Source organism: Pan paniscus, chromosome 19, assembly GCF_029289425.2.
Source record: "Pan paniscus chromosome 19, NHGRI_mPanPan1-v2.0_pri, whole genome shotgun sequence".
Taxonomy (NCBI): Eukaryota; Metazoa; Chordata; class Mammalia; order Primates; family Hominidae; genus Pan; species Pan paniscus.
This window is the reverse complement of record NC_073268.2, coordinates 14,263,982-14,273,435: the sequence shown is the minus strand read 5'-3', so window position 1 is coordinate 14,273,435 and position 9,454 is coordinate 14,263,982.

The window sequence follows — 9,454 nt, the reverse complement described above, 5'->3', positions numbered from 1 at the left end:
ACCATGCCTGGCTAATTTTTCTATTTTTAGTACAGACGGGGTTTCGCCATGTTGGCCAGGCTGGTCTCGAACTCCTGACCTCAGGTGATCCACCTGCCCCGGCCTCCCAAAGTGCTGGGATTACAGGCGTGAGCCACCGCGCCCGGCCAGGCAAGTTCCTTAACCTTAATCTGCGTGCTTTAGCTCCTCCACCTCTTGCTATTTATATGGGGTTGCTGTGAAGACAGAATGAAATAACACACTCCTAGAACCACCCTCGTCATGTCCCTTTTCCTCTCCAAGCCTTAGCTGACCGATCACTGAAAGGAGGCAACAGAAATACTGTCTTTCGAGTTAGTCGATGTTTCTTTGAATGATATTTCTTGGTGTAGTTGATGGTGTGTGGCGAGATGGGCTTGTGTTAGTTCAACCTTTCTCAAAAGTAAAATAAAAATACACATGCGAAATCTTAAAACATACCTATACCCTATGAGTAGGAATCTAAGCTAAGGGAAAAATCAAATTGTGGACAAAAAATTATGCATAAAGATGCTTACTTTAGTATTTTTTGTTTTGTTTTTGAGACGGAGTCTCACTCTGTCTCCCAGGCTGGAGTGCAGTGGGGCGATCTTGGCTCACTGCAACCTCTGCCTCCTGGGCTCAAGTGATCCTCCCACCTCAGCCTCCCCTACTCCAGTCCCCAAGTAGCTGGGACTACAGGCGTGAGCCACCACACCCAGTATTTTTTTTTTTTTGAGATGGAGTCTCACTCTGTCCCCCAGGCTGTGGTGTGCAGTGGCGTGATCTCAGCCCACTGCAACCCCTCCACCCCTCCCAGTTCAAGCAATTCTCCTGCCTCAGCCTCCTGAGTTGCTGGGATTACAGGCACCTCCACCATGCCCAGCTAATTTTTGTATTTTTAGTAGAGACGGGGTTTCACCATGTTGGCCAGGCTGATCTGAAACTCCTGACCTCAAGTGATCTGCCCACCTTGGCCTCCCAAAATGCTGGGATTACAGGCGTAAGCCATGACGCCTGTCCCAAGATGTTTACTTTGGTATATTTTTATATCCTTGAAAAACTGAAAACATACATGCCTGACATTTAGGTAATATTAGTTAAGGTGTGTCAGCTCAAAAGACTATTATGCAGTCATTAACAGTGTTTTTAAAGAATATTTCGTTATATTGAAAATGCATATAATCTGAGGTAAATAAATCACGTATAATGTATGATCTTAGTGATAATAAAAATATATGAGCACAGAAAAGGTTGATATTGAAATAGAATAGCAGTTATCTTTGATGAACTGATAGAAGGATTAATATTTTCTCCTTTATAGTTTTCTGTATTTTCCAAATATCCTAGAAACAGACATTCATTACTTGTATAATTTTTTAAAAGCTTAACTTTTAACATTTTAATTTTTTAAAATGTTAAATAAAATGAGAGGGTAGGGCTGGGCGTGGTGGCTCACGCCTGTAATCCCAGCACTTTGGGAGGCTGAGGCAGGTGGATCACGAGGTCAGGAGTTCGAGATCAGCCTGGCCAATATGGTGAAACCCCCTCTCTGTTAAAACATACAAAAATTAGCCGGGCATGGTGGTGCACGCCTGTAGTCCCAGCGACTCGGGCAGCTGAGGCAGGAGAATCGCTGGAACCTGGGAGGTGGAGGTTGCAGTGAGCCGAGATCACGCCACTGCACTCCAGCCTGGGCGACACAGAGAGACTCCGTCTCAAAAAAAAAAAAAAAAAAAAAAGAGAGAGAGAACTTGATGTCAGATTTCCCTTCTAGCTGGTATCAATCTACGATTCTAATGGGCTGGGACCACCCACAGGGCCTGAGAGATGACCGTAGAGAGCCCTCAAGACCTGCCTCAAAGACAAGCAGCAACAGGGCAGGTCCAGAGCCCGGAGTCAGCAACTCACTGACCATGAGGATTCACCAGTACATCTACACAGACTTCCCTTGAAGCCAGCTGCCTCTCTAAAGTCTTTCTGAAACTTTCCCAAGTGTTGAAGACTCTTCCATGCCATCGAAAGTGGGCAGTGTGACAGCCCCACTCTGACCCTGCTAAACCATGGGGCCTCGGTGGCCCCCCGTCCACCTGGTGCCAAGTGGGGTTTGGCCTGAGAGGTGAGCTCTTTCTGCCACTTCAGGTAAGGGGCTCATTGGAGAAGGTAGGCAGGCGGCACCATTGTCACCTCTGTGGACCTCTCTACTGTCCATACATCTGGACTTTGGGGACACCACTTTCTGGCTCTTTCAGACCACACACCCCCAACGGCCAGGACACACAACACTGTCTGGTGAGTTGTCCTGAGGGTGGGGCATCTGGAACACTTCCTAAGAGGGAGTCACTGAGGGACAGCCTGCTCACTCCCAGCTACTTCTGGGATCTCAGAATCACTGGATCCAATCGAGCAGGTCAGCCCAGGTGAGGCTACCTGGAGACATGAAAGGGGCCTTTGGTGAGGCCCTGGTGGAAGGAAGGGCACCATGTGAGTTCACGAAGGGAGCTCCCCGGGGAGGGAGCCCTTGGAGGCAGGAGCCTGGAGCCCCGTGCCCAGAACCCTGCGCCCCGCCTCTAGACTGCTGTTTGTCAGGGCTTGGCTGGGACCTCCATGAACCAGCTCCACACCTGGCCAGTTAGAAACCAGAGAAACTCAGAGGAATCAGAGGCTAAGACACTGAGACAGACAGGCTTAGAGGGACAGTAAGAACAACAGTCGGCGGGAGGCAGGCAGAGTTGTGGGGAGACACAGGCTGAGAAACAGACAGTGCCTGAGACAGGGCGGAGAGGCCCCCACTAGGCAGATTGTGCACATCAGCACCTCCAAACAGGCTCACCCTCACCATCACCAGGGAACGCAAATTAAAGTCCCCCTGATGTGCCATTCATTTCACGCCTATGAAATTAGCAAACATTAACAAAATTATAATGTCTCATGCTGTTGAAGCTGTGCTGAAACCAGCTTACACACACTGCCAGTGGCAGTGTAAATTAACACCACCTTTTTAGGGAAGAAATTGGGCAATACGCTTCCAGAGCTATGAAAATGTTCATACCTTTTAATGAGGTAATTCTGCTCCTGGGAATGTGTTGTAAGGAAGTCATTCAACAGAACCATGAACGATGTGTATCTAAAGACCAAGAGGGCAGTGCTCTCCGCTATATCCCGTGGGCTCCAGTACGGCCGCCATGAATATTTTTTAAAATAGGGAATATTAAGACTATAGGCTGGGCACGGTGGCTTGAGCCTGTAATCCCAGCTACTCAGGAGGCTGAGGCAGGAGAATTGCTTGAACCCAGGAGGTGGAGATTGCAGTGAACTGAGATTGCATCACTGCACTCCAGCCTGTGTGACAGAGAAAGACTCTGTCTCAAAAAAAAAAAGACTATATAGTGGAACATTTAAGGGTTCTTAGAATATGTGAAAATGAGCAGAAAATAAAACCATCTATGCATTAAAATTAATAATTCCATAAAACAGCTGCCTGAAAGCTCAGGGCAGCCCCACGCTTGCTGGTGGAGGGTGAACGGTTCTTGATTCCCGGCTGGCCATACAGACACTCCTGTCTTCCCACTGAGGGGCCTGCCCTGCCGCTCCCTGTCTGGAAGCCTAATCCGCAGACCTCAGACCGGTGGGGAGACAGGCTCAGCAAAGCCTGCCCACCTGGCCAGCTCATGGGAGTGGCCCTGGGGAGTCTGAATGGTGCTCACTGAGTCACATCCGCTGAGGTGTGTCTCTGATGTCACACCTACAGAGGCCAAACCAGAAAGGAAAAGAAGGGATGGTGGGGTTGGGCCTTGGTTTAAGAAAGGGATGCAGTGATTCTGCAAGTTCTGCAGTGTCTTGCTTGTTGCAAGCACAGCGGTCTGTTTAAGCTGAAGTCTGGACGCCCAGCTGGTGCATCACCAGCTGAAGACAATTTAGAATAGATTGAAGGCAAAGGAAGAAGGGATCCTGGGGTCACCCCTCCTGGACTGCTCTGACAGTAGGCACGATCTCATTCTAAACTTGATCATCCAGTTCTGCATGTTTCCCACCGCTATTACCCATCACAGAAGCTGGCACTGAACGGGAACTCAGTGAATTGTGGGTGGATGAAAAGGTGAGAATTTGACATATTCTAAGACCACGTAGTATAATGACCATGTAGTATGAAAGAGCACGTGTCACCAGACAATTCCAGCTCTATCCAAAGCCTCTCTAGCTTTCCAAAGGTGCCCTTCATCATGTTCTGGGGATGCTATGCCCCTTGTGCCTGCCCTGCTAACTGCCAAGGGGATGCCCTTCCTTACAGAGGCCAAGAACATTCAGTGACCGTGCCCAGGTCCAGACAAGCCCAACCTTGTTCATTCGCTCCACGCGTAGCTACGGAACACAAAGAGGCTTTGTGACAGGCCTGCCCTTGATGTGCTTTCCATCTCACGGGAGAGACAGGAGGAAACAACAAAGAATCATTCACGGAGTGACCACATGGATGCTGTAAAAACAGGCAGCAGCGGTGGGGAGTGAGAACACCCAGGAAGTGGGCTCAGAGTCAAGGACTAGGCAAGTCTCCTTGGGGAGGTGGAAATGGAGCAGGAATTTGAGGACAAACAGGAGTTTATCTGACAGAAGGAGCAACCGAGTTCAGGGGCACGTGTGAGTTTGCTTCAGCCTTCCCCAGCTTCTCATCAGTGAACCACAGGCAAGAAATTCATCCTGACCATTCCTTCATTCCTTCATTTGTTCCTTCCACCAACACTTACTGCATGCTGGCTCTGTGCCAGACGCTGTTCTAGGTTTGGGGATATAGGAGTAAACAAGTCAAAGTCCTTGCCCTCCCATGGGGAACATAGATCATAAACAATTAAGCAATGAATAAATAATCTCAAGTCCCATTTTAGTAGGTGCTATAGAGAAATAGAAAAGGTTGACCGGGCGTGGTGGCTCATACCTGTAATCCCAGCACTTTGGGAGGCCGAGGTGGGCGGATCATGAGGTCAGAAGTTCGAGACCAGTCTGGCCAATATGGTGAAACCCTGTCTCTACTAAAAATACAAAAAATTAGCCTGATATGGTGGTGTGCACCTGTAATCCCAGCTACTCAGGAGGCTGAGGCAGGAGAATCGCGTGAACCCGAGAGGCGGAGGTTGCAGCGAGTGAGATCACGCCATTGCACTCCAGCCCAAGCAACCGTGTGATACTCCATCTCAAAACAACAACAACAAGAAAAATGAAACTAATTAATCCAGAACAAGATTCCCAGCCTGTGAGAGGTTGGTGCTCAGGACGGAGGCCTGGGCGAGAGAGACATCCGCAGTCAGGCAGCGGTTGCCATATGAGCGCCGGGGCAGTGTGCAAAGTGAGAAGCTAAGGCGGAGGAAAGAAATCTGGGGACCACTGACATTTGCCGGGTGTGGGGGAGGGGGAGAGAGGTTCAGGCTTATGGAGAACAACAGACGAAAAAGTTTTGATGAGGAGGGAATTGTCCCCAGAGCCAAATGCTATGGAAAGGTCAGAGAAATTGGGGGTCGAGAAGAAGCCATTGGATTGGGAAGGGGAAACAGCACGAAGTTACATTGGGAAGGACAGATTTGGTGAGGTTGCAGTGCAAGGGCAGGGAAAAACGATCAGGACGGGGACGTGTGAGCAGCGAGGGTAGAGAGCTCTTTGAAGAGCCTGGGAAATAAAATGAATAATGGCTTAGGGTGTGCAGGGGTGGGCAAGAGGCAGAGAAATGGGAGTCCAGTTAGGGCAGGGGGAGATGAGACATTTTTGTTGACCTAGGCAAGGGACCAGGAGAGGGAAAAGCTAAAGACTTCAAGGAGGAAGATGTAACCCAGGGACTTCCCACTGCTTCCTTCCCACCCCCTCAAACTCGGGCTACCTGGGACCCCCCAGGCTTCCTGTCTGATGCCAAGCTAAATGCCCTCTGTGGCACCTGCCCCCACAGTGGTTGCCCAGCGTTTGTCTGCTCTTGCTTTAGAAGACAGAGTGCTCACCGCCACAGGGCTGGCTCAACTGTGAGAAATGGTTTCCCTGGAGATCTGACACAGACGTGGCACAGTGTTGGGGTTTCAATGGGGCTTCCTATGTTTGTCTGTAGAATAAAGTTTTTTTTTTTTTTTTTTTTTTTTTTAAGACGAAGTCTCACTCTGTTGCCCAGGCTGGAGTGCAGTGGTGCGATCTCGGCTCACTGCAACCTCCGTCCCCTGGGTTCAAGCGATTCTCCTGCCTCAGCCTCCCGAGCAGCTGGGATTACAGGCAGCTGCCACTGTACCCAGCTAATTTTTGTATTTTTAGTAGACACGGGGTTTCACCATCTTGTCCAGGCTGGTCTTGAACTCCTGACCTCGTGATTCACCCATCTTGGCCTCCCAAATTGCTGGGATTACAGGCGTGAGCCACCACGACCGACCAGATTTTATAATACATTTTTAAAAGTCTTTTTTTTTTTTCTGAGCCCAAATCCTCCTAGCTTTTCCCCGTTTGATTCTAGTTCTGCTCTTGAGGATGCCTCTGACAAAGACAGCCCTTCAGATAGCAGAATGAAGTGGTGTCTACCCATTCTTCCTGTCTTAGGCTTGAATATCCCCTGCTCTTCTGATGGCCTCCAGGGTTTCTCCTAACCACATCACACCCTCAGTATCCTTAGGAGTAGATACAGTAGGTAGAAGACTAGGCATTTATTCCTCTTGTACCAACAGCAGCTGGTGGTTAAGAGCATAAGCTCCGGAGCCAGCTAGCCTGGGTTTGGATCCTGGTTCTGCTTCTTCCTAGCCAGGAAAGCTGGGTAAGTCACCTAACCTTCTCAATCCCCAGTGTCCTGACCTACCTCATCTAGGTGTGAGGAGTGCATGAGTTAGTACATGTAGAGTGCTGCAAACAGTGCCTGGGGGAGACTGAGAGCTCAGTGTGTGTTCTCTGCTCTACGATATTAAAGTGCCAGGCCAGGTGCGGTGACTCACATCTGTAATCCCTTTGCACTTTGGGAGGCTGAGGCAGGAGAATCACCTGAGGTCAGGAGTTGGAGACAACATGGTGAAACCCTGTCTCTACTAAAAATACAAAAATTAGCCGGGCGTGGTGGCTAGCACCTGTAGTCCCAGCTACTCGAGGAGGCTGAGGCAGGAGAATCGCTTGAATCTGGGAGGTGGAAGTTTCAGTGAGCTGAGGTCGCACCATTGCACTCCAGCCTGGGCGACAGAACAAAGATGGTTTTACAGGACCTTGGTTTAAAAGTAACTAGACACCTGGAAGTACTCCCAGGGAGGTGAAAAATATCCAAAGACAAGGATCCAGCCTGTGGATGGAGACTGGAAAGTGGCTGCAGTTATATCACACAGAGAGTGCTGCGATGCCTAGGAGGACCAGATACGTGTGCTCTGTCTCTTTCAGAAGCTTCAGGCCTGGCTTCAGGCTTCTGTCCTGCTTGGCATTCGCCTGTGGTTTCCAACTCCTCCAAAGTCCAGCCTTTGCTGCTGTGCGGGGATTGTCTGCCCTCTACTGGCCATCGTCTGTCATGGCACACGCTTAACAGATGGCCAGGAACTCAAGAGGGGGCGCTAGTTGGGAGAAACCTTAGAGACGCACTTTTCTCCAACTCTTTTGACCATGACTCCCAGAAATATATTTTACACTGTGATTCCAAACAAAAAGGTTTCACGAAATAATGTTTACCAGCCAGGCACCGTGGCTCACGCCTGTAATCCCAACACTTTGGGGCCAGGGGCGGTGGCTTATGCCTGTAATCCCAGCACTTTGGGAGGCAGAGGCAGGCGGATCACCCGAGGTCAGGAGTTTGAGACCAGCCTGGCCAACACTGTGAAAACCCGTTTCTACTAAAAATACCAAAACAAAAAGAAAAATTAGCTGGGTGTAATGGTGCATGCCTGTAATCCCAGCTACTCAGGAGGCTGAGGCAAGAGAATCTCTTGAACCCAGGAGGAGGAGGTTGCAGTGAGCCGAGATGGTGCCATTGCACTCCAGCCTGGGTGACAAAGCAAGACTCCATCTCAAAAAAAAATAAAGTTAAAAGAAAGAAATGTATTGTCTCAGGCCACTCCGGGCCAAATACTGTGCTGAATCTATCAGTCTTAGGACTTTTAGAGAGAAGGCTCCACACTATCATCTCCTTGGAGCCTGGATATCAGTGTATAGACACCTTGACAGAGCCATTTTGAGACCTTCCTAGATCATACACATTCTTATTTTTGGAGATCCTGATCCATATCATATGATACATACTAAAATTTATGCACATTGGGACTTACTGTTTTAGGCCATTTTGCATTGCTATGAAGGAACATACAAGGCTGGGTTATTTGTAAAGAAAACAGATTTATTTGGTTCACAATTCTACAGGCTGTACAAGAAGCATGGTACCACCTCTGCTTCTGGCGAGGGCTTCAGGGGACTTCTACTCATGATAGAAGGTGAAGGAGAGCAGGCATCACAGGGAGAGAGCAAAGGAGCAAGAGAGAGGGGAGCTGCCAGACTGTTTTTAGCAGCGATATCCCCCACTGGAACCAGGAGTGAGAACTCAATTCTGCAGGAATGGCACTAAGCCATTCATGAGGGATCCGCCCCCATGGTCCAAATACCTCCCACTAGGTCCCATCTCGAACACCAGGGATCAAATTTCAACAGGAGATTGAAGGAACAAGTATCCAAACTATATCACTCATTAATTTCAATTTTGTTTTCTTTTTGTATTTTGAAGGCAACGAGTTTTTTGGGCCTCAGCCATTTTTGTAGGCCCTTGAACAATTCACAGGCCTTAGAACTATACCCTATCATGACTAATGGGTGAAGTAGCCTTGGTAAAAAAAATCTGATCCATGAATATACACTAAGGAGAAATTTAATTGCTTAGCCCTTATCTCCTGGTCTTTTTTTTTTTTTTTTGAGATGGAGTCTTGCTCTGTCACCAGGCTGGAGTGCAGTGGTGCGATCTTGGCCTACTGCAACCTCTGCCTCCCGGGTTCAAGTGATTCTCCTGCCTCAGCCTCCCAAGTAGCTGGGACTACAGGCATGTGCCACCACGCCCAGCTAAGTTTTGTATTTTTAGTAGAGACGGGGTTTCACCATGTTGCCCAGGATGGTCTCGATCTCTTGACCTTGTGATCCACCTGCCTCGGCCTCCCAAAGTGCTGGGATTACAGGCATAAGCCACCATGTCCAGCCTCTCCTGGTCTTTTTAAAGGGAAATGTGGACAGGCCATTAACACTAAATACATGAGTTCCTACTGGTGAAATCTTTGCTACTCTGGTAGACTGGTGGGGGCAGTACCACTGCAGGTGGGCCAAATGCCATGCGACTGGCAAGGTGTTCTCACTCCGAGCCTCAGTTTCCTCAAAGTAAAACAATGGGATTAGATTAGCTTGATGATGTTCAAAGATTTTGTTTTAGCATTGGGGCCCTTTTGCAAATGAAATCTTATATGGCAAAAAGCAGACGTGGGATGGATAGACTTCTGAG